The sequence below is a fragment of the Halichoerus grypus genome, chromosome 12 (assembly GCF_964656455.1).
Source record: "Halichoerus grypus chromosome 12, mHalGry1.hap1.1, whole genome shotgun sequence".
NCBI classification, from domain to species: Eukaryota; Metazoa; Chordata; class Mammalia; order Carnivora; family Phocidae; genus Halichoerus; species Halichoerus grypus.
In genome coordinates this window covers 64,581,258-64,587,759 of record NC_135723.1, presented here as the reverse complement: position 1 = coordinate 64,587,759, position 6,502 = coordinate 64,581,258, and positions in this window count along the sequence as shown.

The window sequence follows — 6,502 nt, the reverse complement described above, 5'->3', positions numbered from 1 at the left end:
AGCCAGAGCTGAAGGGTCCTAGATGTACGTGTGTATGTGGAATCCTCACTCTTTCTAGAGGCAGGTTCTGACTCTGCTTCTTTCCTCCCATCCAGACACCACATTTCATCCATCCATTCCATTTCACATTGTTTTTATTTATTCTTATATTTGGGATTAAAACACCGGTTCAGCTGAAGTGTTTTGAGCTTTAAAAAAGTAACTTGTGCCAGTTGGAGGGAAAAGGTTGTCAAATTTAGGCTGAAGTTGTAGACCTGGTGGGCCTCGATGTCCCGCATCCTGCAGAGCTGTGAGGACCCCGGCCACCAGTTCAGGAGTGATAAGGGAAACCAAGGGACTCATTCTTTTAGCAAATGTAAAGGGGTACGTGACTGCATTCAAACTCTAATGAATCAAAACTAAGGACAAAGGGAGAGAGACAGAAAACAAGAAAGCATTTTGAAACGTTCTTAAAATGCTCAGTCCCCATAAAACATTTAATCACAACGAGGTTTAAATCAAGGCTTTCCCACATCTGGCTGTGTGACCTTGGGCCATTTCCTTTATCACTTTGGGCTTCAGTTTCTTTTTAAAACTTACTGCAATAACGTGTTGGAGTTCACGAGACAAAGGTATCATTGGCTTTATGTTTAAAGGTTTTATTATATACAATCTCATATTTTAAAAATTAGGCAGAGGGGCGCCTGGCTACCTCAGTCAATAAAGCATGCAACTCTTGATCTCGGGGTTGTGAGTTTGAGCTCCATGTTGGGCGTAGAGGTTTTTTTCTTTTTAAAAAGTAGACAGAAGAGGAAGAGTACTCCATTGTTTTGCAAGATAAATGTATCACATTGCTGCTTTCTTTGCAAATTGAATAATCTGCTTCCAAAATAGAACTAAACTCTCCAAATCCGAATGCTGGCTTGTTAGACCTTTATCTCATTAGCCATCTGAGGTTATCTCTTACATTAAGTTTGGGATCTTTCACTCCGGCACTTGAAGTAGTAATAAATGGGGATGGCTCAGAAGGCAAAAGGAGGGTTTTTTGTACCTTGACAGATTTCCTTTGTTCCTTTGGGTATTTGGGGTAAACATTGGTAAGACTGTAGTGGGTTCAGGCTGTATGGAGGCAGGGAATAAAACTAGATAATATTTTAAGATTCCCGGCTTTGATTTTGGAATAATGAGCAAGAATTTTCACTCTTATGTGTTATTTCTGGAAGATGCCTTTTCTGCTGGTGTCTGGCATCTCCTTAGAGCCTTTCTGTTGATGAATTGCACACATCAGGTAGGGACACTCAATTTGTCACTGTTCTGGACTCACAAGGCCAATGTTTTAAATGAGGTCTTTATTATTGCTGTTTCAGGCACAGGAACGTGGGAGGGAATAGAACTGTGTGCTCAGCCAAATGGACCACTGTCTGGTCAAGTAGGACTGACTCTAACAGTGAGTCCATGGGATGCTCATTTCCCTAGTTGGCCAAACATGGCAACCAGACCCTCAACAGGAAGTTTGCCTCAGTGCTCCACGGCCATTCTTGGAAGAAGGTGGCTTATAAATACCCATTTGTGTGTTCAGTTAATATGTATTAATCTTCCAAGTGGTCCCTAGTTACTGGGTACTTTTCCCAATTAAGAGAAGGTAGTACCTGTGTTAGAAAGTGGGCCAGCATTTCCTATTCATTCAGTGCTTGGTATTTAGACAACATCTTCTTTGAAAGAACTGAAATTTTCACATATGTCTCATTTAATCCTAAGATCATTGTTTTCCAAGTTCTTGAATCAGCTATCTCTTTAAGAGGCAAACTATCCAACAAGATCACCAAAGATTCCACTCAAATTAATAAAAGTGACCACCACAGAATAGCATTTATTAAAATAGCTTTGGTTGTTCTTTCTCTACCTTCCTCTTCCTGCTTCTTTTCACAAAGTTATCCAGGTACTTGGGGTTTCCTGATGTTAGGAATTTTGGTAGAGCTGAAAGCAAAAAGACTCCCAAGTAATGGTTTTTCCTGAATTTGTAAAAATCAAAATCCTTTGAGGAGATAATGTTAAGTGTCCCAGAAGTGACCATAGGGATTGAAAGTTTTTGTTTTTTGATTTTTTTTGAGGGCAAGGAAAGAAAGGAAAGATTGCCCAAGGTTGAGGAGAAAAAGAGATCCCTTTCCCTCAAATAAGCCTGGGCTTTCTCCCTTGCAGGAGCCCCTCTGCAAGAATGGCTGCATAGTCCATCTGGGGAGGCTGATCTCACCCGAGTGTGCCCGAGAAGATGCCAAGCTTGAAGGAATCATATGGTGTCTCCATAGTAACCAATGGGGGCTGTGGTAACAAAGCAATGTTGTGGTGTTATGGAAAACCCCAAGAAACTTGACTTGACTTTTAGAGTGAGAGAAGATGGCAGTTGAATAATGTCTGAAGTTGAATTCTGAACACTTTCAGAAGTGGGTGGAGCTCAGATTCAGAACTGAAGTGATGTCAAGGAATATATATAATGAAATACTTACTACTCAGCCATAAAAGGAATGAAATCTTGCCATTTACAACAACATGGATGGAGCTAGAGAGTATAACGCTAAGTGAAATAAGTCAGTCAGAGAAAGACAAATACCATATGATCTCACTCATATGTGGAATTTAAGAAGCAAAACAAATGAACAAAGAAAAAAGACAAACCAAAAAACAGACTCAACTATGGAGAACTGATGGTTGCCAGAGGGGAGGTGGGGGGGGGGGGATGGGCAAAATAGGTGAAGAGGATTAAGAATACAGTTATGTACGGAGTAACCTATAGAATTCTTTACACTATTTTATTGAATGCTGCTGCCAGTGTATATAAAATAATTCGGCTGTGAAATAGAAATTTATGAAGATTCAGAGAGGTGGGTGTTAAGGACTGACAAAGCAGGAGTTTGTATAGTATGGCACGTGTTATAGGGATAAGCTTTTGTACAGGCTTCAAATTGAGTTCTCCTTTGATTATTCACTGGTCCATGAAAGTGGTTTAGAAAACCTTCCAAAGATTCGTTTTACTACAAAAAGGAACAGACTTTCTGGGGTCTGAGGGGATCCGTCCTTGAGGGGATACTCCAGTCAGCAGGGGGTCGTGTTGAGCATTCTGCAGACAGAATTGTTTCAGATCTGCAGCTGCCTTGGAAACCTTCATGCGGTTGAACCCGGCTTCCAGCCGGAGCTGGTGAACCACTTTCTTTGTGGTGCTCGCCAGATTTGTCGGGGCATGGGTCGGTCAGGTCGTGGGTCCATGGGGCCAGAGAGCAGGGTGGCCTAGAATTGTTAAATCACTATATTGTATACCCGAAAACTGACATAACACTGTATGTTAACTATACTGGAATTTAAATTAAATTTTAAAAAATAAAAAAATTAAATGATGTAAAGGAAAATTATGAAATGCAATTTTCTTACACACCTATATTTGTAGATTAGGATTCATTCCTACTATACTAACTTGCATATAGCTTTTCAATTTTCAAAATTATTTCCTTACCTTAATTACTTATGTCTTAGAATAAATATATGAAAAGGCGTTATCATCACCCTTGCTTTAGAGATAAGAGAACTGAGATTCAGAGAAGTGGAGTAATTTCCCTAAGAATACATAGCCGACCAGTGGCAGAGCCAAGAATCAAGGTTAAATACATCTGCCCGGACTAGATACATATTCTTTTCAATATGAAATGCTGTCTTTCTAATAGGGAAACGAATACCATTCACTAGGTGCTACTGAGGAGATGGCTGGAGTTATTTAAATATAACTGAGTTGCTAAATTAAGCCACATTTAACAATAACAAAATCAGACCTCCATCATAGGTTGTCAGTGTCCTTGTGGGAGAATTTTCTCGGAATTTTCTACCCAGCTGCTTTGAGACCCAGGCTCCTTCCCAGGCCCTGGCATTCCTGTCTTCCTCAAGGAAGCTGCCCCTCTTGGCCTGTCCCTTTAGGGTTTCACCACGGCTGTGTAGTGGGACATTCTCCCCAGGTCTCCCCTTCCTTGCTGTCCCAAATACAAGCACAGGGCTCTATTCTTCTCCGAAGGTGTGACTAACCTACAGGGAAGGAGTCAGCTCATGACCGCTTGTAACAGGTTGTAAAAAAGCTTATACATTTCTTATAGCATAGTGGTCCCCACTCTCTTAGCATGGCAATGTGACCTCTGAAACCTGGAATCTTCAGCTATAACTTTGCTTCCCAAGATGTGGATATTATCCAGGTAGAATATTAAGTGCCAACACTTCCTCGCTGTTCATCACTCTGCCTTGGCTTTATTTCCCACAGTGTCCAACCTAGATTTCATGGCTCATCATTTCCAATCTTATCCTGTCCCTTCATTCTCCTTTCTTCTTATTTACCTAATAAAACACCAACCCTCCATGAGCCCTGCATCCTCCTTTGTCATGTCTACACCAGCACCTGAACAAAACAGCTGAAAATATTGGATACAATATGGTACCTGCACCAAATCTCACAGCCTAGACAAGTGGCTTCAGCATAAATTCACAACCCCCTGTATCCCATGAGCCTTCAGTTATGCCGATCAATAAGCTACCTTTCTTGAGTCTTTGCATTTGCTCAAAAAAAAAAAAAAAACAAAAAAAACTTCCTACCTTCTCCCCTCTCCTGACATGGTCCAGGCTCCCTTTTCACCCCCTCTCTTAGATAATGGCCATGCTTCTTAATTCATCCAACCAGTGCAACACCACAAGCACGTGCATCCGTTTCCTCCTTCTCTCCCTCAGTCCCAGTGGAGGAAATGTCCCTCTTCCAACCAAAGGCCCATGCCCCAGGTCCATCCCTTCTGCTTTCTGCAGCCATCATCTTTCACTCTCCTGCACCACCATTTCTGTCTATGAGGAATCTTTCTTTTCAGATATACTTAGAATTGACTATCTCCCGTCTTGATAGATTGCATGTTCTCCCTCCCAACTCCCTCTGTCCTCAGAGAACTTGCCATTGCTTCTCTCAATACCACAGCAAAACTTCCAAAGAAGTTGTCCGTATGCACAATATTTCTACTTCCCTACCTCCCATTCTCTGAAGTGCCACCCACTACCTTCTGTCAAAACTTGCCAAGGTCAACAACTACTTTCTAGTTTCCAAAGTCAGGGCCCAGTTGCTTCCCCTGATTTCCTTCATTCCTTCGGCAGAACTCAGTCCCACAGATGACTCCCTCATTGCTGAAGCACTTCTCTCTTGACTTCCTTTCCAGCACATTCTCCTTCCACCCATCTAGAATGTTCTGAGAGTTTAGAGGGCATTCAGATCTTGTTCCAGATCCTACCATCCATTAAAAAAAAAAAAAAGCTCTACTCCTACATCATAGACAAGGAGGGAGGGAATTTAGTCATAGCAGACTGAGAGTCCAGTAAATCCAGAGGGGCTGGCCCAACCGGACCAGACTAGATCATAGACTTCCTTTGATTTCTTGAGCATGGATCCTAGCAATTATGTCAGATCAAGTGGATAAAAGTCACACTTCCTTTTTATGCAGTGACTGACACCTATTCTATAACACATGAGTCTGTCATTTCTGACCATCTGTCATGACTGACCATCAGTGTTATGCCTTTTACCATTGTCATGACTAGTTCAGGAATCCAACCTTTCCCTGATCTGATTTTGTGGCTTAGCCATTAGCCATTATGAAAATCAGAGTCAACTGAGTCTGTCCTGAAATAGTTTGCTGTGCCATATGGCCAATAAGAAGATTATGATAACTGATGCTTTTAAAATACATCTTGGCTTTGACTCTGTGTGGCCAATGAAATCATTTATGTTTTTTTAAAGGCCGAATACCTGTGCAGGCCCTGGGGGAATGTACTTCATAACTGACTTCTCATTGAGTTATGTCTAGGAGGGCTTTCTAGTCTTTTAAATTTAATTTGCATGCCTATAAAATTTCAAACTTCAGATTTAGAAAAACGTAGGAGGTAATACCTCTCCCATTAGGTAAACTTATTTAGAATCATGGTATACGGCGATATCCTCAGCAATAAAAAGAAACAAACTACCACATGCAATAACATGGATGACTCTCATATGCATCATACGAAGCAAAAGAAGCAAGTCTCAATAGCTCACGTATTGAGTGATAGCATTTATATGATATTCTGGAAAAAACAAAAGGTCAGGGACAGAAGACAGATCAGGATTGACAGGGCTGGGGGCGGGGGGGGTATTGACCACGAAGAGGCATGAAGGAATTCTCTGGGATGACTGAATGGTTCTGTATCTTCATTATGGTAGTGATTATACAGCTGTGCGTCTCCTATGGTGTGTTTTATGTGTCAGCTTGGCTAGGCTATAACATCCAGATATTCAGTCAAACATTAATCTAGGTGTTATTGTGAAGGTATTTTGTAGCTATGATCAACACTTACAATCATTTGACTCTAAGTAGAGTAGATTAGGGGCACCCGGGTGGCTCAGTCAGTTAAGTGTCTGCCTCTGCCTCAGGTTGTGATCCCAGGACCCTAGGATTGACCTTGCATTGGGCTCCCTGCTTGG